This window comes from Symphalangus syndactylus, chromosome X, assembly GCF_028878055.3.
Source record: "Symphalangus syndactylus isolate Jambi chromosome X, NHGRI_mSymSyn1-v2.1_pri, whole genome shotgun sequence".
Lineage (NCBI taxonomy): Eukaryota > Metazoa > Chordata > Mammalia > Primates > Hylobatidae > Symphalangus > Symphalangus syndactylus.
Genome location: NC_072447.2, coordinates 5,556,347 through 5,583,426, shown reverse-complemented (window position 1 = coordinate 5,583,426; position 27,080 = coordinate 5,556,347).

The window sequence follows — 27,080 nt, the reverse complement described above, 5'->3', positions numbered from 1 at the left end:
AGTAGTGGAAAAAGGAATATATTCAAATATAAACTACACAGAAGCATTTTGTGAAACTTCTTTCTGATCTGAGCATTCAGCTAACAGAGTTAAACCATACTTTTGATTGAGCAGTTTTGAAACACTCTGTCTGTAGAAAATGCAACTGGACATTCGTAGCGCTAAGTGGGTAATAGTGGAAAAAAGAATATGTTCAGATATAAACTACACAGAAGCATTGTATGAAACTTCTTTCTGTTCTGTGCATTCAACTAACAGAGTTGAACCTTACTTTTGATTGAGCCGTTCTGAAACACTCTTTCTGTAGAAACTGCAATTGGACATTCTGAGCGCTAAGAGGCCTATATTGGGAAAAAGAATGTCTACAAATAAAAACTACACAGAAGAATTGTGTGAAACTTCTTTCTGTTCTGTTTGTTCAACTAAAAGAGTTGAACCTTAGTTTTGATTGAGCCATTCTGAAACACACTTTCTGTAGAAAATGCAAGTGGACATTCGGAGCGCTAAGAGGGTAATAGTGGAAAAAGGAATATATTCAAATATAAACTACACAGTAGCATTCTGTGAAAATTCTTTCTGTTCTGTGCATTCAACTAACAGAGTTGAACCTTACTTTTGATTGAGCCGTTCTGAAACACTCTTTCTGTAGAAAGTGCAATTGGACATGCTAAGCACTAAGAGGCCTACATTGGGAAAAAGAATATCTTCAAATAAAAACTACACAGATGCATTCTGTGAAACTTATTTCTGATCTGTAAATTCAGTTAACAGAGATAAAACATATTTTTGATTGAGCAGTTATGAAACACTCTTTTTGTAGAAAATGCAAGTGGAGATTCGGAGCGGTAAGAGGGTAATAGTGGAAAAAGGAATGTCTTCAAATATAAACTACACAGAATCATTCGGTGAAACTTCTTTCTGATCTGTGCATTCAGCTAACAGAGTTAAACCATACTTTTGATTGAGCAGATCTGAACACTCTTTCTGTAGAAAATGCAACTGGACATTTGGAGCGCTAAGAGCGTAGTAGTGGAAAAAGTAATATATTCAAATATAAACTACACAGAAGCATTCTGTGAAACTTCTTTCTGATCTGAGCATTCAGCTAACAGAGTTAAACCATACTTTTGATTGAGCAGTTTTGAAACACTCTGTCTGTAGAAAATGCAACTGGACATTCGTAGCGCTAAGTGGGTAATAGTGGAAAAAAGAAAATGTTCAAATATAAACTACACAGAAGCATTGTATGAAACTTCTTTCTGTTCTGTGCATTCAACTAACAGAGTTGAACCTTACTTTTGATTGAGCCGTTCTGAAACACTCTTTCTGTAGAAACTGCAATTGGACATTCTGAGCGCTAAGAGGCCTATATTGGGAAAAAGAATGTCTACAAATAAAAACTACACAGAAGAATTGTGTGAAACTTCTTTCTGTTCTGTTTGTTCAACTAAAAGAGTTGAACCTTAGTTTTGATTGAGCCGTTCTGAAACACTCTTTCTGTAGAAAACGCAAGTGGAGATTCGGAGCGCTAAGAGGGTAATAGTGGAAAAAGGAATGTCTCCAAATATAAACTACACAGAATCATTCGGTGAAACTACTTTCTGATCTGTGCATTCAGCTAACAGATTTAAACCATACTTTTGATTGAGCAGATCTGAACTCTCTTTCTGTAGAAAATGCAACTGGACATTTGGAGCGCTAAGAGAGTAGTAGTGGAAAAAGGAATATATTCAAATATAAACTACACAGAAGCATTCTGTGAAACTTCTTTCTAATCTGAGCATTCAGCTAACAGAGTTAAACCATAGTTTTGATTGAGCAGTTTTGAAACACTCTGTCTGTAGAAAATGCAACTGGACATTCGTAGCGCTAAGTGGGTAATAGTGGAAAAAAGAATATGTTCAAATATAAACTACACAGAAGCATTGTATGAAACTTCTTTCTGTTCTGTGCATTCAACTAACAGAGTTGAACCTTACTTTTGATTGAGCCTTTCTGAAACACTCCTTCTGTAGAAACTGAAATTGGACATTCTGAGCGCTAAGAGGCCTATATTGGGAAAAATAATATCTTCAAATAAAAACTACACAGAAGCATTGTGTGAAACTTATTTCTGATATGTTCATTAAGCTAACAGATTTAAACCATACTTTTGATTGCGCAGTTCTGAACACTCTTTCTGTAGAAAATGCAAGTGGACATTCGGAGCGCTAAGAGGGTAAGAGTGGAAAAAGGAATATATTCAAATATAAACTACACAGTAGCATTCTGTGAAAATTCTTTCTGTTCTGTGCATTCAACTAACAGAGTTGAACCTTACTTTTGATTGAGCCGTTCTGAAACACTCTTTCTGTAGAAACTGCAATTGGACATGCTAAGCGCTAAGAGGCCTACATTTTGAAAAAGAATATCTTCAAATAAAATCTACACAGATGCATTCTGTGAAACTTATTTCTGATCTGTAAATTCAGTTAACAGAGATAAAACATATTTTTGATTGAGCAGTTATGAAACACTCTTTTTGTAGAAAATGCAAGTGGAGATTCGGAGCGCTAAGAGGGTAATAGTGGAAAAAGGAATGTCTTCAAATATAAACTACACAGAATCATTCGGTGAAACTTCTTTCTGATCTGTGCATTCAGCTAACAGAGTTAAACCATACTTTTGATTGAGCAGATCTGAACACTCTTTCTGTAGAAAATGCAACTGGACATTTGGAGCGCTAAGAGCGTAGTAGTGGAAAAAGGAATATATTCAAATATAAACTACACAGAAGCATTCTGTGAAACTTCTTTCTGATCTGAGCATTCAGCTAACAGAGTTAAACCATACTTTTGATTGAGCAGTTTTGAAACACTCTGTCTGTAGAAAATGCAACTGGACATTCGTAGCGCTAAGTGGGTAATAGTGGAAAAAAGAAAATGTTCAAATATAAACTACACAGAAGCATTGTATGAAACTTCTTTCTGTTCTGTGCATTCAACTAACAGAGTTGAACCTTACTTTTGATTGAGCCGTTCTGAAACACTCTTTCTGTAGAAACTGCAATTGGACATGCTAAGCGCTAAGAGGCCTACATTTTGAAAAAGAATATCTTCAAATAAAATCTACACAGATGCATTCTGTGAAACTTATTTCTGATCTGTAAATTCAGTTAACAGAGATAAAACATATTTTTGATTGAGCAGTTATGAAACACTCTTTTTGTAGAAAATGCAAGTGGAGATTCGGAGCGCTAAGAGGGTAATAGTGGAAAAAGGAATGTCTTCAAATATAAACTACACAGAATCATTCGGTGAAACTTCTTTCTGATCTGTGCATTCAGCTAACAGAGTTAAACCATACTTTTGATTGAGCAGATCTGAACACTCTTTCTGTAGAAAATGCAACTGGACATTTGGAGCGCTAAGAGCGTAGTAGTGGAAAAAGGAATATATTCAAATATAAACTACACAGAAGCATTCTGTGAAACTTCTTTCTGATCTGAGCATTCAGCTAACAGAGTTAAACCATACTTTTGATTGAGCAGTTTTGAAACACTCTGTCTGTAGAAAATGCAACTGGACATTCGTAGCGCTAAGTGGGTAATAGTGGAAAAAAGAAAATGTTCAAATATAAACTACACAGAAGCATTGTATGAAACTTCTTTCTGTTCTGTGCATTCAACTAACAGAGTTGAACCTTACTTTTGATTGAGCCGTTCTGAAACACTCTTTCTGTAGAAACTGCAATTGGACATTCTGAGCGCTAAGAGGCCTATATTGGGAAAAAGAATGTCTACAAATAAAAACTACACAGAAGAATTGTGTGAAACTTCTTTCTGTTCTGTTTGTTCAACTAAAAGAGTTGAACCTTAGTTTTGATTGAGCCGTTCTGAAACACTCTTTCTGTAGAAAATGCAAGTGGAGATTCGGAGCGCTAAGAGGGTAATAGTGGAAAAAGGAATGTCTCCAAATATAAACTACACAGAATCATTCGGTGAAACTTCTTTCTGATCTGTGCATTCAGCTAACAGAGTTAAACCATACTTTTGATTGAGCAGATCTGAACTCTCTTTCTGTAGAAAATGCAACTGGACATTTGGAGCGCTAAGAGAGTAGTAGTGGAAAAAGGAATATATTCAAATATAAACTACACAGAAGCATTCTGTGAAATTTCTTTCTGATCTGAGCATTCAGCAAACAGAGTTAAACCATACTTTTGATTGAGCAGTTTTGAAACACTCTGTCTGTAGAAAATGCAACTGGACATTCGTAGCGCTAAGTGGGTAATAGTGGAAAAAAGAATATGTTCAAATATAAACTACACAGAAGCATTGTATGAAACTTCTTTCTGTTCTGTGCATTCAACTAACAGAGTTGAACCTTACTTTTGATTGAGCCTTTCTGAAACACTCTTTCTGTAGAAACTGCAATTGGACATTCTGAGCGCTAAGAGGCCTATATTTGGAAAAAAAATATCTTCAAATAAAAACTACACAGAAGCATTGTGTGAAACTTATTTCTGATATGTTCATTAAGCTCACAGAGTTAAACCATACTTTTGATTGCGCAGTTCTGAACACTCTTTCTGTAGAAAATGCAAGTGGACATTCGGAGCGCTAAGAGGGTAATAGTGGAAAAAGGAATATATTCAAATATAAACTACACAGTAGCATTCTGTGAAAATTCTTTCTGTTCTGTGCATTCAAATAACAGAGTTGAACCTTACTTTTGATTGAGCCGTTCTGAAACACTCTTTCTGTAGAAACTGCAATTGGACATGCTAAGCGCTAAGAGGCCTACATTTTGAAAAAGAATATCTTCAAATAAAAACTACACAGATGCATTCTGTGAAACTTATTTCTGATCTGTAAATTCAGTTAACAGAGATAAAACATATTTTTGATTGAGCAGTTATGAAACACTCTTTTTGTAGAAAATGCAAGTGGAGATTCGGAGCGCTAAGAGGGTAATAGTGGAAAAAGGAATGTCTTCAAATATAAACTACACAGAATCATTCGGTGAAACTTCTTTCTGATCTGTGCATTCAGCTAACAGAGTTAAACCATACTTTTGATTGAGCAGATCTGAACACTCTTTCTGTAGAAAATGCAACTGGACATTTGGAGCGCTAAGAGCGTAGTAGTGGAAAAAGGAATATATTCAAATATAAACTACACAGAAGCATTCTGTGAAACTTCTTTCTGATCTGAGCATTCAGCTAACAGAGTTAAACCATACTTTTGATTGAGCAGTTTTGAAACACTCTGTCTGTAGAAAATGCAACTGGACATTCGTAGCGCTAATTGGGTAATAGTGGAAAAAAGAAAATGTTCAAATATAAACTACACAGAAGCATTGTATGAAACTTCTTTCTGTTCTGTGCATTCAACTAACAGAGTTGAACCTTACTTTTGATTGAGCCGTTCTGAAACACTCTTTCTGTAGAAACTGCAATTGGACATTCTGAGCGCTAAGAGGCCTATATTGGGAAAAAGAATGTCTACAAATAAAAACTACACAGAAGAATTGTGTGAAACTTCTTTCTGTTCTGTTTGTTCAACTAAAAGAGTTGAACCTTAGTTTTGATTGAGCCGTTCTGAAACACTCTTTCTGTAGAAAATGCAAGTGGAGATTCGGAGCGCTAAGAGGGTAATAGTGGAAAAAGGAATGTCTCCAAATATAAACTACACAGAATCATTCGGTGAAACTTCTTTCTGATCTGTGCATTCAGCTAACAGAGTTAAACCATACTTTTGATTGAGCAGATCTGAACTCTCTTTCTGTAGAAAATGCAACTGGACATTTGGAGCGCTAAGAGAGTAGTAGTGGAAAAAGGAATATATTCAAATATAAACTACACAGAAGCATTCTGTGAAACTTCTTTCTGATCTGAGCATTCAGCTAACAGAGTTAAACCATAGTTTTGATTGAGCAGTTTTGAAACACTCTGTCTGTAGAAAATGCAACTGGACATTCGTAGCGCTAAGTGGGTAATAGTGGAAAAAAGAATATGTTCAAATATAAACTACACAGAAGCATTGTATGAAACTTCTTTCTGTTCTGTGCATTCAACTAACAGAGTTGAACCTTACTTTTGATTGAGCCTTTCTGAAACACTCTTTCTGTAGAAACTGAAATTGGACATTCTGAGCGCTAAGAGGCCTATATTGGGAAAAATAATATCTTCAAATAAAAACTACACAGAAGCATTGTGTGAAACTTATTTCTGATATGTTCATTAAGCTAACAGATTTAAACCATACTTTTGATTGCGCAGTTCTGAACACTCTTTCTGTAGAAAATGCAAGTGGACATTCGGAGCGCTAAGAGGGTAATAGTGGAAAAAGGAAGATATTCAAATATAAACTACACAGTAGCATTCTGTGAAAATTCTTTCTGTTCTGTGCATTCAACTAACAGAGTTGAACCTTACTTTTGATTGAGCCGTCCTGAAACACTCTTTCTGTAGAAACTGCAATTGGACATGCTAAGCGCTAAGAGGCCTACATTTTGAAAAAGAATATCTTCAAATAAAATCTACACAGATGCATTCTGTGAAACTTATTTCTGATCTGTAAATTCAGTTAACAGAGATAAAACATATTTTTGATTGAGCAGTTATGAAACACTCTTTTTGTAGAAAATGCAAGTGGAGATTCGGAGCGCTAAGAGGGTAATAGTGGAAAAAGGAATGTCTTCAAATATAAACTACACAGAATCATTCGGTGAAACTTCTTTCTGATCTGTGCATTCAGCTAACAGAGTTAAACCATACTTTTGATTGAGCAGATCTGAACACTCTTTCTGTAGAAAATGCAACTGGACATTTGGAGCGCTAAGAGCGTAGTAGTGGAAAAAGGAATATATTCAAATATAAACTACACAGAAGCATTCTGTGAAACTTCTTTCTGATCTGAGCATTCAGCTAACAGAGTTAAACCATACTTTTGATTGAGCAGTTTTGAAACACTCTGTCTGTAGAAAATGCAACTGGACATTCGTAGCGCTAAGTGGGTAATAGTGGAAAAAAGAAAATGTTCAAATACAAACTACACAGAAGCATTGTATGAAACTTCTTTCTGTTCTGTGCATTCAACTAACAGAGTTGAACCTTACTTTTGATTGAGCCGTTCTGAAACACTCTTTCTGTAGAAACTGCAATTGGACATTCTGAGCGCTAAGAGGCCTATATTGGGAAAAAGAATGTCTACAAATAAAAACTACACAGAAGAATTGTGTGAAACTTCTTTCTGTTCTGTTTGTTCAACTAAAAGAGTTGAACCTTAGTTTTGATTGAGCCGTTCTGAAACACTCTTTCTGTAGAAAATGCAAGTGGAGATTCGGAGCGCTAAGAGGGTAATAGTGGAAAAAGGAATGTCTCCAAATATAAACTACACAGAATCATTCGGTGAAACTTCTTTCTGATCTGTGCATTCAGCTAACAGAGTTAAACCATACTTTTGATTGAGCAGATCTGAACTCTCTTTCTGTAGAAAATGCAACTGGACATTTGGAGCGCTAAGAGAGTAGTAGTGGAAAAAGGAATATATTCAAATATAAACTACACAGAAGCATTCTGTGAAATTTCTTTCTGATCTGAGCATTCAGCAAACAGAGTTAAACCATACTTTTGATTGAGCAGTTTTGAAACACTCTGTCTGTAGAAAATGCAACTGGACATTCGTAGCGCTAAGTGGGTAATAGTGGAAAAAAGAATATGTTCAAATATAAACTACACAGAAGCATTGTATGAAACTTTTTTCTGTTCTGTGCATTCAACTAACAGAGTTGAACCTTACTTTTGATTGAGCCTTTCTGAAACACTCTTTCTGTAGAAACTGCAATTGGACATTCTGAGCGCTAAGAGGCCTATATTTGGAAAAAAAATATCTTCAAATAAAAACTACACAGAAGCATTGTGTGAAACTTATTTCTGATATGTTCATTAAGCTCACAGAGTTAAACCATACTTTTGATTGCGCAGTTCTGAACACTCTTTCTGTAGAAAATGCAAGTGGACATTCGGAGCGCTAAGAGGGTAATAGTGGAAAAAGGAATATATTCAAATATAAACTACACAGTAGCATTCTGTGAAAATTCTTTCTGTTCTGTGCATTCAACTAACAGAGTTGAACCTTACTTTTGATTGAGCCGTTCTGAAACACTCTTTCTGTAGAAACTGCAATTGGACATGCTAAGCGCTAAGAGGCCTACATTTTGAAAAAGAATATCTTCAAATAAAAACTACACAGATGCATTCTGTGAAACTTATTTCTGATCTGTAAATTCAGTTAACAGAGATAAAACATATTTTTGATTGAGCAGTTATGAAACACTCTTTTTGTAGAAAATGCAAGTGGAGATTCGGAGCGCTAAGAGGGTAATAGTGGAAAAAGGAATGTCTTCAAATATAAACTACACAGAATCATTCGGTGAAACTTCTTTCTGATCTGTGCATTCAGCTAACAGAGTTAAACCATACTTTTGATTGAGCAGATCTGAACACTCTTTCTGTAGAAAATGCAACTGGACATTTGGAGCGCTAAGAGCGTAGTAGTGGAAAAAGGAATATATTCAAATATAAACTACACAGAAGCATTCTGTGAAACTTCTTTCTGATCTGAGCATTCAGCTAACAGAGTTAAACCATACTTTTGATTGAGCAGTTTTGAAACACTCTGTCTGTAGAAAATGCAACTGGACATTCGTAGCGCTAAGTGGGTAATAGTGGAAAAAAGAAAATGTTCAAATATAAACTACACAGAAGCATTGTATGAAACTTCTTTCTGTTCTGTGCATTCAACTAACAGAGTTGAACCTTACTTTTGATTGAGCCGTTCTGAAACACTCTTTCTGTAGAAACTGCAATTGGACATTCTGAGCGCTAAGAGGCCTATATTGGGAAAAAGAATGTCTACAAATAAAAACTACACAGAAGAATTGTGTGAAACTTCTTTCTGTTCTGTTTGTTCAACTAAAAGAGTTGAAGCTTAGTTTTGATTGAGCCGTTCTGAAACACTCTTTCTGTAGAAAATGCAAGTGGAGATTCGGAGCGCTAAGAGGGTAATAGTGGAAAAAGGAATGTCTCCAAATATAAACTACACAGAATCATTCGGTGAAACTTCTTTCTGATCTGTGCATTCAGCTAACAGAGTTAAACCATACTTTTGATTGAGCAGATCTGAACTCTCTTTCTGTAGAAAATGCAACTGGACATTTGGAGCGCTAAGAGAGTAGTAGTGGAAAAAGGAATATATTCAAATATAAACTACACAGAAGCATTCTGTGAAATTTCTTTCTGATCTGAGCATTCAGCAAACAGAGTTAAACCATACTTTTGATTGAGCAGTTTTGAAACACTCTGTCTGTAGAAAATGCAACTGGACATTCGTAGCGCTAAGTGGGTAATAGTGGAAAAAAGAATATGTTCAAATATAAACTACACAGAAGCATTGTATGAAACTTCTTTCTGTTCTGTGCATTCAACTAACAGAGTTGAACCTTACTTTTGATTGAGCCTTTCTGAAACACTCTTTCTGTAGAAACTGCAATTGGACATTCTGAGCGCTAAGAGGCCTATATTGGGAAAAAAAATATCTTCAAATAAAAACTACACAGAAGCATTGTGTGAAACTTATTTCTGATATGTTCATTAAGCTCACAGAGTTAAACCATACTTTTGATTGCGCAGTTCTGAACACTCGTTCTGTAGAAAATGCAAGTGGACATTCGGAGCGCTAAGAGGGTAATAGTGGAAAAAGGAATATATTCAAATATAAACTACACAGTAGCATTCTGTGAAAATTCTTTCTGTTCTGTGCATTCAACTAACAGAGTTGAACCTTACTTTTGATTGAGCCGTTCTGAAACACTCTTTCTGTAGAAACTGCAATTGGACATGCTAAGCGCTAAGAGGCCTACATTTTGAAAAAGAATATCTTCAAATAAAAAATACACAGATGCATTCTGTGAAACTTATTTCTGATCTGTAAATTCAGTTAACAGAGATAAAACATATTTTTGATTGAGCAGTTATGAAACACTCTTTTTGTAGAAAATGCAAGTGGAGATTCGGAGCGCTAAGAGGGTAATAGTGGAAAAAGGAATGTCTTCAAATATAAACTACACAGAATCATTCGGTGAAACTTCTTTCTGATCTGTGCATTCAGCTAACAGAGTTAAACCATACTTTTGATTGAGCAGATCTGAACACTCTTTCTGTAGAAAATGCAACTGGACATTTGGAGCGCTAAGAGCGTAGTAGTGGAAAAAGGAATATATTCAAATATAAACTACACAGAAGGATTCTGTGAAACTTCTTTCTGATCTGAGCATTCAGCTAGCAGAGTTAAACCATACTTTTGATTGAGCAGTTTTGATACACTCTGTCTGTAGAAAATGCAACTGGACATTCGTAGCGCTAAGTGGGTAATAGTGGAAAAAAGAATATGTTCAAATATAAACTACACAGAAGCATTGTATGAAACTTCTTTCTGTTCTGTGCATTCAACTAACAGAGTTGAACCTTACTTTTGATTGAGCCGTTCTGAAACACTCTTTCTGTAGAAACTGCAATTTTACATTCTGAGCGCTAAGAGGCCTATATTGGGAAAAAGAATTTCTACAAATAAAAACTACACAGAAGAATTGTGTGAAACTTCTTTCTGTTCTGTTTGTTCAACTAAAAGAGTTGAACCTTAGTTTTGATTGAGCCGTTCTGAAACACTCTTTCTGTAGAAAATGCAAGTGGAGATTCGGAGCGCTAAGAGGGTAATAGTGGAAAAAGGAATGTCTCCAAATATAAACTACACAGAATCATTCGGTGAAACTTCTTTCTGATCTGTGCATTCAGCTAACAGAGTTAAACCATACTTTTGATTGAGCAGATCTGAACTCTCTTTCTGTAGAAAATGCAACTGGACATTTGGAGCGCTAAGAGAGTAGTAGTGGAAAAAGGAATATATTCAAATATAAACTACACAGAAGCATTCTGTGAAACTTCTTTCTGATCTGAGCATTCAGCTAACAGAGTTAAACCATACTTTTGATTGAGCAGTTTTGAAACACTCTGTCTGTAGAAAATGCAACTGGACATTCGTAGCGCTAAGTGGGTAATAGTGGAAAAAAGAATATGTTCAAATATAAACTACACAGAAGCATTGTATGAAACTCCTTTCTGTTCTGTGCATTCAACTAACAGAGTTGAACCTTACTTTTGATTGAGCCTTTCTGAAACACTCTTTCTGTAGAAACTGAAATTGGACATTCTTAGCGCTAAGAGGCCTATATTGGGAAAAACAATATCTTCAAATAAAAACTACACAGAAGCATTGTGTGAAACTTATTTCTGATATGTTCATTAAGCTAACAGAGTTAAACCATACTTTTGATTGCGCAGTTCTGAACACTCTTTCTGTAGAAAATGCAAGTGGACATTCGGAGCGCTAAGAGGGTAATAGTGGAAAAAGGAATATATTCAAATATAAACTACACAGTAGCATTCTGTGAAAATTCTTTCTGTTCTGTGCATTCAACTAACAGAGTTGAACCTTACTTTTGATTGAGCCGTTCTGAAACACTCTTTCTGTAGAAACTGCAATTGGACATGCTAAGCGCTAAGAGGCCTACATTTTGAAAAAGAATATCTTCAAATAAAAACTACACAGATGCATTCTGTGAAACTTATTTCTGATCTGTAAATTCAGTTAAGAGAGATAAAACATATTTTTGATTGAGCAGTTATGAAACACTCTTTTTGTAGAAAATGCAAGTGGAGATTCGGAGCGCTAAGAGGGTAATAGTGGAAAAAGGAATGTCTTCAAATATAAACTACACAGAATCATTCGGTGAAACTTCTTTCTGATCTGTGCATTCAGCTAACAGAGTTAAACCATACTTTTGATTGAGCAGATCTGAACACTCTTTCTGTAGAAAATGCAACTGGACATTTGGAGCGCTAAGAGCGTAGTAGTGGAAAAAGGAATATATTCAAATATAAACTACACAGAAGCATTCTGTGAAACTTCTTTCTGATCTGAGCATTCAGCTAACAGAGTTAAACCATACTTTTGATTGAGCAGTTTTGAAACACTCTGTCTGTAGAAAATGCAACTGGACATTCGTAGCGCTAAGTGGGTAATAGTGGAAAAAAGAAAATGTTCAAATATAAACTACACAGAAGCATTGTATGAAACTTCTTTCTGTTCTGTGCATTCAACTAACAGAGTTGAACCTTACTTTTGATTGAGCCGTTCTGAAACACTCTTTCTGTAGAAACTGCAATTGGACATTCTGAGCGCTAAGAGGCCTATATTGGGAAAAAGAATGTCTACAAATAAAAACTACACAGAAGAATTGTGTGAAACTTCTTTCTGTTCTGTTTGTTCAACTAAAAGAGTTGAACCTTAGTTTTGATTGAGCCGTTCTGAAACACTCTTTCTGTAGAAAATGCAAGTGGAGATTCGGAGCGCTAAGAGGGTAATAGTGGAAAAAGGAATGTCTCCAAATATAAACTACACAGAATCATTCGGTGAAACTTCTTTCTGATCTGTGCATTCAGCTAACAGAGTTAAACCATACTTTTGATTGAGCAGATCTGAACTCTCTTTCTGTAGAAAATGCAACTGGACATTTGGAGCGCTAAGAGAGTAGTAGTGGAAAAAGGAATATATTCAAATATAAACTACACAGAAGCATTCTGTGAAATTTCTTTCTGATCTGAGCATTCAGCAAACAGAGTTAAACCATACTTTTGATTGAGCAGTTTTGAAACACTCTGTCTGTAGAAAATGCAACTGGACATTCGTAGCGCTAAGTGGGTAATAGTGGAAAAAAGAATATGTTCAAATATAAACTACACAGAAGCATTGTATGAAACTTTTTTCTGTTCTGTGCATTCAACTAACAGAGTTGAACCTTACTTTTGATTGAGCCTTTCTGAAACACTCTTTCTGTAGAAACTGCAATTGGACATTCTGAGCGCTAAGAGGCCTATATTTGGAAAAAAAATATCTTCAAATAAAAACTACACAGAAGCATTGTGTGAAACTTATTTCTGATATGTTCATTAAGCTCACAGAGTTAAACCATACTTTTGATTGCGCAGTTCTGAACACTCTTTCTGTAGAAAATGCAAGTGGACATTCGGAGCGCTAAGAGGGTAATAGTGGAAAAAGGAATATATTCAAATATAAACTACACAGTAGCATTCTGTGAAAATTCTTTCTGTTCTGTGCATTCAACTAACAGAGTTGAACCTTACTTTTGATTGAGCCGTTCTGAAACACTCTTTCTGTAGAAACTGCAATTGGACATGCTAAGCGCTAAGAGGCCTACATTTTGAAAAAGAATATCTTCAAATAAAAACTACACAGATGCATTCTGTGAAACTTATTTCTGATCTGTAAATTCAGTTAACAGAGATAAAACATATTTTTGATTGAGCAGTTATGAAACACTCTTTTTGTAGAAAATGCAAGTGGAGATTCGGAGCGCTAAGAGGGTAATAGTGGAAAAAGGAATGTCTTCAAATATAAACTACACAGAATCATTCGGTGAAACTTCTTTCTGATCTGTGCATTCAGCTAACAGAGTTAAACCATACTTTTGATTGAGCAGATCTGAACACTCTTTCTGTAGAAAATGCAACTGGACATTTGGAGCGCTAAGAGCGTAGTAGTGGAAAAAGGAATATATTCAAATATAAACTACACAGAAGCATTCTGTGAAACTTCTTTCTGATCTGAGCATTCAGCTAACAGAGTTAAACCATACTTTTGATTGAGCAGTTTTGAAACACTCTGTCTGTAGAAAATGCAACTGGACATTCGTAGCGCTAAGTGGGTAATAGTGGAAAAAAGAAAATGTTCAAATATAAACTACACAGAAGCATTGTATGAAACTTCTTTCTGTTCTGTGCATTCAACTAACAGAGTTGAACCTTACTTTTGATTGAGCCGTTCTGAAACACTCTTTCTGTAGAAACTGCAATTGGACATTCTGAGCGCTAAGAGGCCTATATTGGGAAAAAGAATGTCTACAAATAAAAACTACACAGAAGAATTGTGTGAAACTTCTTTCTGTTCTGTTTGTTCAACTAAAAGAGTTGAACCTTAGTTTTGATTGAGCCGTTCTGAAACACTCTTTCTGTAGAAAATGCAAGTGGAGATTCGGAGCGCTAAGAGGGTAATAGTGGAAAAAGGGATGTCTCCAAATATAAACTACACAGAATCATTCGGTGAAACTTCTTTCTGATCTGTGCATTCAGCTAACAGAGTTAAACCATACTTTTGATTGAGCAGATCTGAACTCTCTTTCTGTAGAAAATGCAACTGGACATTTGGAGCGCTAAGAGAGTAGTAGTGGAAAAAGGAATATATTCAAATATAAACTACACAGAAGCATTCTGTGAAATTTCTTTCTGATCTGAGCATTCAGCAAACAGAGTTAAACCATACTTTTGATTGAGCAGTTTTGAAACACTCTGTCTGTAGAAAATGCAACTGGACATTCGTAGCGCTAAGTGGGTAATAGTGGAAAAAAGAATATGTTCAAATATAAACTACACAGAAGCATTGTATGAAACTTTTTTCTGTTCTGTGCATTCAACTAACAGAGTTGAACCTTACTTTTGATTGAGCCTTTCTGAAACACTCTTTCTGTAGAAACTGCAATTGGACATTCTGAGCGCTAAGAGGCCTATATTTGGAAAAAAAATATCTTCAAATAAAAACTACACAGAAGCATTGTGTGAAACTTATTTCTGATATGTTCATTAAGCTCACAGAGTTAAACCATACTTTTGATTGCGCAGTTCTGAACACTCTTTCTGTAGAAAATGCAAGTGGACATTCGGAGCGCTAAGAGGGTAATAGTGGAAAAAGGAATATATTCAAATATAAACTACACAGTAGCATTCTGTGAAAATTCTTTCTGTTCTGTGCATTCAACTAACAGAGTTGAACCTTACTTTTGATTGAGCCGTTCTGAAACACTCTTTCTGTAGAAACTGCAATTGGACATGCTAAGCGCTAAGAGGCCTACATTTTGAAAAAGAATATCTTCAAATAAAAAATACACAGATGCATTCTGTGAAACTTATTTCTGATCTGTAAATTCAGTTAACAGAGATAAAACATATTTTTGATTGAGCAGTTATGAAACACTCTTTTTGTAGAAAATGCAAGTGGAGATTCGGAGCGCTAAGAGGGTAATAGTGGAAAAAGGAATGTCTTCAAATATAAACTACACAGAATCATTCGGTGAAACTTCTTTCTGATCTGTGCATTCAGCTAACAGAGTTAAACCATACTTTTGATTGAGCAGATCTGAACACTCTTTCTGTAGAAAATGCAACTGGACATTTGGAGCGCTAAGAGCGTAGTAGTGGAAAAAGGAATATATTCAAATATAAACTACACAGAAGCATTCTGTGAAACTTCTTTCTGATCTGAGCATTCAGCTAACAGAGTTAAACCATACTTTTGATTGAGCAGTTTTGAAACACTCTGTCTGTAGAAAATGCAACTGGACATTCGTAGCGCTAAGTGGGTAATAGTGGAAAAAAGAATATGTTCAAATATAAACTACACAGAAGCATTGTATGAAACTTCTTTCTGTTCTGTGCATTCAACTAACAGAGTTGAACCTTACTTTTGATTGAGCCGTTCTGAAACACTCTTTCTGTAGAAACTGCAATTGGACATTCTGAGCGCTAAGAGGCCTATATTGGGAAAAAGAATGTCTACAAATAAAAACTACACAGAAGAATTGTGTGAAACTTCTTTCTGTTCTGTTTGTTCAACTAAAAGAGTTGAAGCTTAGTTTTGATTGAGCCGTTCTGAAACACTCTTTCTGTAGAAAATGCAAGTGGAGATTCGGAGCGCTAAGAGGGTAATAGTGGAAAAAGGAATGTCTCCAAATATAAACTACACAGAATCATTCGGTGAAACTTCTTTCTGATCTGTGCATTCAGCTAACAGAGTTAAACCATACTTTTGATTGAGCAGATCTGAACTCTCTTTCTGTAGAAAATGCAACTGGACATTTGGAGCGCTAAGAGAGTAGTAGTGGAAAAAGGAATATATTCAAATATAAATTACACAGAAGCATTCTGTGAAATTTCTTTCTGATCTGAGCATTCAGCAAACAGAGTTAAACCATACTTTTGATTGAGCAGTTTTGAAACACTCTGTCTGTAGAAAATGCAACTGGACATTCGTAGCGCTAAGTGGGTAATAGTGGAAAAAAGAATATGTTCAAATATAAACTACACAGAAGCATTGTATGAAACTTCTTTCTGTTCTGTGCATTCAACTAACAGAGTTGAACCTTACTTTTGATTGAGCCTTTCTGAAACACTCTTTCTGTAGAAACTGCAATTGGACATTCTGAGCGCTAAGAGGCCTATATTGGGAAAAAAAATATCTTCAAATAAAAACTACACAGAAGCATTGTGTGAAACTTATTTCTGATATGTTCATTAAGCTCACAGAGTTAAACCATACTTTTGATTGCGCAGTTCTGAACACTCTTTCTGTAGAAAATGCAAGTGGACATTCGGAGCGCTAAGAGGGTAATAGTGGAAAAAGGAATATATTCAAATATAAACTACACAGTAGCATTCTGTGAAAATTCTTTCTGTTCTGTGCATTCAACTAACAGAGTTGAACCTTACTTTTGATTGAGCCGTTCTGAAACACTCTTTCTGTAGAAACTGCAATTGGACATGCTAAGCGCTAAGAGGCCTACATTTTGAAAAAGAATATCTTCAAATAAAAAATACACAGATGCATTCTGTGAAACTTATTTCTGATCTGTAAATTCAGTTAACAGAGATAAAACATATTTTTGATTGAGCAGTTATGAAACACTCTTTTTGTAGAAAATGCAAGTGGAGATTCGGAGCGCTAAGAGGGTAATAGTGGAAAAAGGAATGTCTTCAAATATAAACTACACAGAATCATTCGGTGAAACTTCTTTCTGATCTGTGCATTCAGCTAACAGAGTTAAACCATACTTTTGATTGAGCAGATCTGAACACTCTTTCTGTAGAAAATGCAACTGGACATTTGGAGCGCTAAGAGCGTAGTAGTGGAAAAAGGAATATATTCAAATATAAACTACACAGAAGGATTCTGTGAAACTTCTTTCTGATCTGAGCATTCAGCTAGCAGAGTTAAACCATACTTTTGATTGAGCAGTTTTGATACACTCTGTCTGTAGAAAATGCAACTGGACATTCGTAGCGCTAAGTGGGTAATAGTGGAAAAAAGAATATGTTCAAATATAAACTACACAGAAGCATTGTATGAAACTTCTTTCTGTTCTGTGCATTCAACTAACAGAGTTGAACCTTACTTTTGATTGAGCCGTTCTGAAACACTCTTTCTGTAGAAACTGCAATTTTACATTCTGAGCGCTAAGAGGCCTATATTGGGAAAAAGAATTTCTACAAATAAAAACTACACAGAAGAATTGTGTGAAACTTCTTTCTGTTCTGTTTGTTCAACTAAAAGAGTTGAACCTTAGTTTTGATTGAGCCGTTCTGAAACACTCTTTCTGTAGAAAATGCAAGTGGAGATTCGGAGCGCTAAGAGGGTAATAGTGGAAAAAGGAATGTCTCCAAATATAAACTACACAGAATCATTCGGTGAAACTTCTTTCTGATCTGTGCATTCAGCTAACAGAGTTAAACCATACTTTTGATTGAGCAGATCTGAACTCTCTTTCTGTAGAAAATGCAACTGGACATTTGGAGCGCTAAGAGAGTAGTAGTGGAAAAAGGAATATATTCAAATATAAACTACACAGAAGCATTCTGTGAAAATTCTTTCTGATCTGAGCATTCAGCTAACAGAGTTAAACCATACTTTTGATTGAGCAGTTTTGAAACACTCTGTCTGTAGAAAATGCAACTGGACATTCGTAGCGCTAAGTGGGTAATAGTGGAAAAAAGAATATGTTCAAATATAAACTACACAGAAGCATTGTATGAAACTCCTTTCTGTTCTGTGCATTCAACTAACAGAGTTGAACCTTACTTTTGATTGAGCCTTTCTGAAACACTCTTTCTGTAGAAACTGAAATTGGACATTCTTAGCGCTAAGAGGCCTATATTGGGAAAAACAATATCTTCAAATAAAAACTACACAGAAGCATTGTGTGAAACTTATTTCTGATATGTTCATTAAGCTAACAGAGTTAAACCATACTTTTGATTGCGCAGTTCTGAACACTCTTTCTGTAGAAAATGCAAGTGGACATTCGGAGCGCTAAGAGGGTAATAGTGGAAAAAGGAATATATTCAAATATAAACTACACAGTAGCATTCTGTGAAAATTCTTTCTGTTCTGTGCATTCAACTAACAGAGTTGAACCTTACTTTTGATTGAGCCGTTCTGAAACACTCTTTCTGTAGAAACTGCAATTGGACATGCTAAGCGCTAAGAGGCCTACATTTTGAAAAAGAATATCTTCAAATAAAAACTACACAGATGCATTCTGTGAAACTTATTTCTGATCTGTAAATTCAGTTAACAGAGATAAAACATATTTTTGATTGAGCAGTTAAGAAACACTCTTTTTGTAGAAAATGCAAGTGGAGATTCGGAGCGCTAAGAGGGTAATAGTGGAAAAAGGAATGTCTTCAAATATAAACTACACAGAATCATTCGGTGAAACTTCTTTCTGATCTGTGCATTCAGCTAACAGAGTTAAACCATACTTTTGATTGAGCAGATCTGAACACTCTTTCTGTAGAAAATGCAACTGGACATTTGGAGCGCTAAGAGCGTAGTAGTGGAAAAAGGAATATATTCAAATATAAACTACACAGAAGCATTCTGTGAAACTTCTTTCTGATCTGAGCATTCAGCTAACAGAGTTAAATCATACTTTTGATTGAGCAGTTTTGATACACTCTGTCTGTAGAAAATGCAACTGGACATTCGTAGCGCTAAGTGGGTAATAGTGGAAAAAAGAATATGTTCAAATATAAACTACACAGAAGCATTGTATGAAACTTCTTTCTGTTCTGTGCATTCAACTAACAGAGTTGAACCTTACTTTTGATTGAGCCGTTCTGAAACACTCTTTCTGTAGAAACTGCAATTGGACATTCTGAGCGCTAAGAGGCCTATATTGGGAAAAAGAATGTCTACAAATAAAAACTACACAGAAGAATTGTGTGAAACTTCTTTCTGTTCTGTTTGTTAAACAAAAAGAGTTGAACCTTAGTTTTGATTGAGCCGTTCTGAAACACTCTTTCTGTAGAAAATGCAAGTGGAGATTCGGAGCGCTAAGAGGGTAATAGTGGAAAAAGGAATGTCTCCAAATATAAACTACACAGAATCATTCGGTGAAACTTGTTTCTGATCTGTGCATTCAGCTAACAGAGTTAAAACATACTTTTGATTGAGCAGATCTGAACTCTCTTTCTGTAGAAAATGCAACTGGACATTTGGAGCGCTAAGACAGTAGTAGTGGAAAAAGGAATATATTCAAATATAAACTACACAGAAGCATTCTGTGAAACTTCTTTCTGATCTGAGCATTCAGCTAACAGAGTTAAACCATACTTTTGATTGAGCAGTTTTGAAACACTCTGTCTGTAGAAAATGCAACTGGACATTCGTAGCGCTAAGTGGGTAATAGTGGAAAAAAGAATATGTTCAAATATAAACTACACAGAAGCATTGTATGAAACTTCTTTCTGTTCTGTGCATTCAACTAACAGAGTTGAACCTTACTTTTGATTGAGCCTTTCTGAAACACTCTTTCTGTAGAAACTGCATTTGGACATTCTGAGCGCTAAGAGGCCTATATTGGGAAAAATAATATCTTCAAATAAAAACTACACAGAAGCATTGTGTGAAACTTATTTCTGATATGTTCATTAAGCTAACAGAGTTAAACCATACTTTTGATTGCGCAGTTCTGAACACTCTTTCTGTAGAAAATGCAAGTGGACATTCGGAGCGCTAAGAGGGTAATAGTGGAAAAAGGAATATATTCAAATATAAACTACACAGTAGCATTCTTTGAAAATTCTTTCTGTTCTGTGCATTCAACTAACAGAGTTGAACCTTACTTTTGATTGAGCCGTTCTGAAACACTCTTTCTGTAGAAACTGCAATTGGACATGCTAAGCGCTAAGAGGCCTACATTTTGAAAAAGAATATCTTCAAATAAAAACTACACAGATGCATTCTGTGAAACTTATTTCTGATCTGTAAATTCAGTTAACAGAGATAAAACATATTTTTGATTGAGCAGTTATGAAACACTCTTTTTGTAGAAAATGCAAGTGGAGATTCGGAGCGCTAAGAGGGTAATAGTGGAAAAAGGAATGTCTTCAAATATAAACTACACAGAATCATTCGGTGAAACTTCTTTCTGATCTGTGCATTCAGCTAACAGAGTTAAACCATACTTTTGATTGAGCAGATCTGAACACTCTTTCTGTAGAAAATGCAACTGGACATTTGGAGCGCTAAGAGCGTAGTAGTGGAAAAAGGAATATATTCAAATATAAACTACACAGAAGCATTCTGTGAAACTTCTTTCTGATCTGAGCATTCAGCTAACAGAGTTAAACCATACTTTTGATTGAGCAGTTTTGAAACACTCTGTCTGTAGAAAATGCAACTGGACATTCGTAGCGCTAAGTGGGTAATAGTGGAAAAAAGAATATGTTCAAATATAAACTACACAGAAGCATTGTATGAAACTTCTTTCTGTTCTGTGCATTCAACTAACAGAGTTGAACCTTACTTTTGATTGAGCCGTTCTGAAACACTCTTTCTGTAGAAACTGCAATTGGACATTCTGAGCGCTAAGAGGCCTATATTGGGAAAAAGAATGTCTACAAATAAAAACTACACAGAAGAATTGTGTGAAACTTCTTTCTGTTCTGTTTGTTCAACTAAAAGAGTTGAACCTTAGTTTTGATTGAGCCGTTCTGAAACACTCTTTCTGTAGAAAATGCAAGTGGAGATTCGGAGCGCTAAGAGGGTAATAGTGGAAAAAGGAATGTCTCCAAATATAAACTACACAGAATCATTCGGTGAAACTTCTTTCTGATCTGTGCATTCAGCTAACAGAGTTAAACCATACTTTTGATTGAGCAGATCTGAACTCTCTTTCTGTAGAAAATGCAACTGGACATTTGGAGCGCTAAGAGAGTAGTAGTGGAAAAAGGAATATATTCAAATATAAACTACACAGAAGCATTCTGTGAAACTTCTTTCTGATCTGAGCATTCAGCTAACAGAGTTAAACCATACTTTTGATTGAGCAGTTTTGAAACACTCTGTCTGTAGAAAATGCAACTGGACATTCGTAGCGCTAAGTGGGTAATAGTGGAAAAAAGAATATGTTCAAATATAAACTACACAGAAGCATTGTATGAAACTCCTTTCTGTTCTGTGCATTCAACTAACAGAGTTGAACCTTACTTTTGATTGAGCCTTTCTGAAACACTCTTTCTGTAGAAACTGAAATTGGACATTCTGAGCGCTAAGAGGCCTATATTGGGAAAAACAATATCTTCAAATAAAAACTACACAGAAGCATTGTGTGAAACTTATTTCTGATATGTTCATTAAGCTAACAGAGTTAAACCATACTTTTGATTGCGCAGTTCTGAACACTCTTTCTGTAGAAAATGCAAGTGGACATTCGGAGCGCTAAGAGGGTAATAGTGGAAAAAGGAATATATTCAAATATAAACTACACAGTAGCATTCTGTGAAAATTCTTTCTGTTCTGTGCATTCAACTAACAGAGTTGAACCTTACTTTTGATTGAGCCGTTCTGAAACACTCTTTCTGTAGAAACTGCAATTGGACATGCTAAGCGCTAAGAGGCCTACATTTTGAAAAAGAATATCTTCAAATAAAAACTACACAGATGCATTCTGTGAAACTTATTTCTGATCTGTAAATTCAGTTAACAGAGATAAAACATATTTTTGATTGAGCAGTTATGAAACACTCTTTTTGTAGAAAATGCAAGTGGAGATTCGGAGCGCTAAGAGGGTAATAGTGGAAAAAGGAATGTCTTCAAATATAAACTACACAGAATCATTCGGTGAAACTTCTTTCTGATCTGTGCATTCAGCTAACAGAGTTAAACCATACTTTTGATTGAGCAGATCTGAACACTCTTTCTGTAGAAAATGCAACTGGACATTTGGAGCGCTAAGAGCGTAGTAGTGGAAAAAGGAATATATTCAAATATAAACTACACAGAAGCATTCTGTGAAACTTCTTTCTGATCTGAGCATTCAGCTAACAGAGTTAAACCATACTTTTGATTGAGCAGTTTTGAAACACTCTGTCTGTAGAAAATGCAACTGGACATTCGTAGCGCTAAGTGGGTAATAGTGGAAAAAAATATGTTCAAATATAAACTACACAGTAGCATTCTGTGAAAATTCTTTCTGTTCTGTGCATTCAACTAACAGAGTTGAACCTTACTTTTGATTGAGCCGTTCTGAAACACTCTTTCTGTAGAAACTGCAATTGGACATTCTGAGCGCTAAGAGGCCTATATTGGGAAAAAGAATGTCTACAAATAAAAACTACACAGAAGAATTGTGTGAAACTTCTTTCTGTTCTGTTTGTTCAACTAAAAGAGTTGAACCTTAGTTTTGATTGAGCCGTTCTGAAACACTCTTTCTGTAGAAAATGCAAGTGGAGATTCGGAGCGCTAAGAGGGTAATAGTGGAAAAAGGAATGTCTCCAAATATAAACTACACAGAATCATTCGGTGAAACTTCTTTCTGATCTGTGCATTCAGCTAACAGAGTTAAACCATACTTTTGATTGAGCAGATCTGAACTCTCTTTCTGTAGAAAATGCAACTGGACATTTGGAGCGCTAAGAGAGTAGTAGTGGAAAAAGGAATATATTCAAATATAAACTACACAGAAGCATTCTGTGAAATTTCTTTCTGATCTGAGCATTCAGCAAACAGAGTTAAACCATACTTTTGATTGAGCAGTTTTGAAACACTCTGTCTGTAGAAAATGCAACTGGACATTCGTAGCGCTAAGTGGGTAATAGTGGAAAAAAGAATATGTTCAAATATAAACTACACAGAAGCATTGTATGAAACTTTTTTCTGTTCTGTGCATTCAACTAACAGAGTTGAACCTTACTTTTGATTGAGCCTTTCTGAAACACTCTTTCTGTAGAAACTGCAATTGGACATTCTGAGCGCTAAGAGGCCTATATTTGGAAAAAAAATATCTTCAAATAAAAACTACACAGAAGCATTGTGTGAAACTTATTTCTGATATGTTCATTAAGCTCACAGAGTTAAACCATACTTTTGATTGCGCAGTTCTGAACACTCTTTCTGTAGAAAATGCAAGTGGACATTCGGAGCGCTAAGAGGGTAATAGTGGAAAAAGGAATATATTCAAATATAAACTACACAGTAGCATTCTGTGAAAATTCTTTCTGTTCTGTGCATTCAACTAACAGAGTTGAACCTTACTTTTGATTGAGCCGTTCTGAAACACTCTTTCTGTAGAAACTGCAATTGGACATGCTAAGCGCTAAGAGGCCTACATTTTGAAAAAGAATATCTTCAAATAAAAACTACACAGATGCATTCTGTGAAACTTATTTCTGATCTGTAAATTCAGTTAACAGAGATAAAACATATTTTTGATTGAGCAGTTATGAAACACTCTTTTTGTAGAAAATGCAAGTGGAGATTCGGAGCGCTAAGAGGGTAATAGTGGAAAAAGGAATGTCTTCAAATATAAACTACACAGAATCATTCGGTGAAACTTCTTTCTGATCTGTGCATTCAGCTAACAGAGTTAAACCATACTTTTGATTGAGCAGATCTGAACACTCTTTCTGTAGAAAATGCAACTGGACATTTGGAGCGCTAAGAGCGTAGTAGTGGAAAAAGGAATATATTCAAATATAAACTACACAGAAGCATTCTGTGAAACTTCTTTCTGATCTGAGCATTCAGCTAACAGAGTTAAACCATACTTTTGATTGAGCAGTTTTGAAACACTCTGTCTGTAGAAAATGCAACTGGACATTCGTAGCGCTAAGTGGGTAATAGTGGAAAAAAGAAAATGTTCAAATATAAACTACACAGAAGCATTGTATGAAACTTCTTTCTGTTCTGTGCATTCAACTAACAGAGTTGAACCTTACTTTTGATTGAGCCGTTCTGAAACACTCTTTCTGTAGAAACTGCAATTGGACATTCTGAGCGCTAAGAGGCCTATATTGGGAAAAAGAATGTCTACAAATAAAAACTACACAGAAGAATTGTGTGAAACTTCTTTCTGTTCTGTTTGTTCAACTAAAAGAGTTGAAGCTTAGTTTTGATTGAGCCGTTCTGAAACACTCTTTCTGTAGAAAATGCAAGTGGAGATTCGGAGCGCTAAGAGGGTAATAGTGGAAAAAGGAATGTCTCCAAATATAAACTACACAGAATCATTCGGTGAAACTTCTTTCTGATCTGTGCATTCAGCTAACAGAGTTAAACCATACTTTTGATTGAGCAGATCTGAACTCTCTTTCTGTAGAAAATGCAACTGGACATTTGGAGCGCTAAGAGAGTAGTAGTGGAAAAAGGAATATATTCAAATATAAACTACACAGAAGCATTCTGTGAAATTTCTTTCTGATCTGAGCATTCAGCAAACAGAGTTAAACCATACTTTTGATTGAGCAGTTTTGAAACACTCTGTCTGTAGAAAATGCAACTGGACATTCGTAGCGCTAAGTGGGTAATAGTGGAAAAAAGAATATGTTCAAATATAAACTACACAGAAGCATTGTATGAAACTTTTTTCTGTTCTGTGCATTCAACTAACAGAGTTGAACCTTACTTTTGATTGAGCCTTTCTGAAACACTCTTTCTGTAGAAACTGCAATTGGACATTCTGAGCGCTAAGAGGCCTATATTTGGAAAAAAAATATCTTCAAATAAAAACTACACAGAAGCATTGTGTGAAACTTATTTCTGATATGTTCATTAAGCTCACAGAGTTAAACCATACTTTTGATTGCGCAGTTCTGAACACTCTTTCTGTAGAAAATGCAAGTGGACATTCGGAGCGCTAAGAGGGTAATAGTGGAAAAAGGAATATATTCAAATATAAACTACACAGTAGCATTCTGTGAAAATTCTTTCTGTTCTGTGCATTCAACTAACAGAGTTGAACCTTACTTTTGATTGAGCCGTTCTGAAACACTCTTTCTGTAGAAACTGCAATTGGACATGCTAAGCGCTAAGAGGCCTACATTTTGAAAAAGAATATCTTCAAATAAAAACTACACAGATGCATTCTGTGAAACTTATTTCTGATCTGTAAATTCAGTTAACAGAGATAAAACATATTTTTGATTGAGCAGTTATGAAACACTCTTTTTGTAGAAAATGCAAGTGGAGATTCGGAGCGCTAAGAGGGTAATAGTGGAAAAAGGAATGTCTTCAAATATAAACTACACAGAATCATTCGGTGAAACTTCTTTCTGATCTGTGCATTCAGCTAACAGAGTTAAACCATACTTTTGATTGAGCAGATCTGAACACTCTTTCTGTAGAAAATGCAACTGGACATTTGGAGCGCTAAGAGCGTAGTAGTGGAAAAAGGAATATATTCAAATATAAACTACACAGAAGCATTCTGTGAAACTTCTTTCTGATCTGAGCATTCAGCTAACAGAGTTAAACCATACTTTTGATTGAGCAGTTTTGAAACACTCTGTCTGTAGAAAATGCAACTGGACATTCGTAGCGCTAAGTGGGTAATAGTGGAAAAAAGAAAATGTTCAAATATAAACTACACAGAAGCATTGTATGAAACTTCTTTCTGTTCTGTGCATTCAACTAACAGAGTTGAACCTTACTTTTGATTGAGCCGTTCTGAAACACTCTTTCTGTAGAAACTGCAATTGGACATTCTGAGCGCTAAGAGGCCTATATTGGGAAAAAGAATGTCTACAAATAAAAACTACACAGAAGAATTGTGTGAAACTTCTTTCTGTTCTGTTTGTTCAACTAAAAGAGTTGAAGCTTAGTTTTGATTGAGCCGTTCTGAAACACTCTTTCTGTAGAAAATGCAAGTGGAGATTCGGAGCGCTAAGAGGGTAATAGTGGAAAAAGGAATGTCTCCAAATATAAACTACACAGAATCATTCGGTGAAACTTCTTTCTGATCTGTGCATTCAGCTAACAGAGTTAAACCATACTTTTGATTGAGCAGATCTGAACTCTCTTTCTGTAGAAAATGCAACTGGACATTTGGAGCGCTAAGAGAGTAGTAGTGGAAAAAGGAATATATTCAAATATAAACTACACAGAAGCATTCTGTGAAATTTCTTTCTGATCTGAGCATTCAGCAAACAGAGTTAAACCATACTTTTGATTGAGCAGTTTTGAAACACTCTGTCTGTAGAAAATGCAACTGGACATTCGTAGCGCTAAGTGGGTAATAGTGGAAAAAAGAATATGTTCAAATATAAACTACACAGAAGCATTGTATGAAACTTCTTTCTGTTCTGTGCATTCAACTAACAGAGTTGAACCTTACTTTTGATTGAGCCTTTCTGAAACACTCTTTCTGTAGAAACTGCAATTGGACATTCTGAGCGCTAAGAGGCCTATATTGGGAAAAAAAATATCTTCAAATAAAAACTACACAGAAGCATTGTGTGAAACTTATTTCTGATATGTTCATTAAGCTCACAGAGTTAAACCATACTTTTGATTGCGCAGTTCTGAACACTCTTTCTGTAGAAAATGCAAGTGGACATTCGGAGCGCTAAGAGGGTAATAGTGGAAAAAGGAATATATTCAAATATAAACTACACAGTAGCATTCTGTGAAAATTCTTTCGGTTCTGTGCATTCAACTAACAGAGTTGAACCTTACTTTTGATTGAGCCGTTCTGAAACACTCTTTCTGTAGAAACTGCAATTGGACATGCTAAGCGCTAAGAGGCCTACATTTTGAAAAAGAATATCTTCAAATAAAAAATACACAGATGCATTCTGTGAAACTTATTTCTGATCTGTAAATTCAGTTAACAGAGATAAAACATATTTTTGATTGA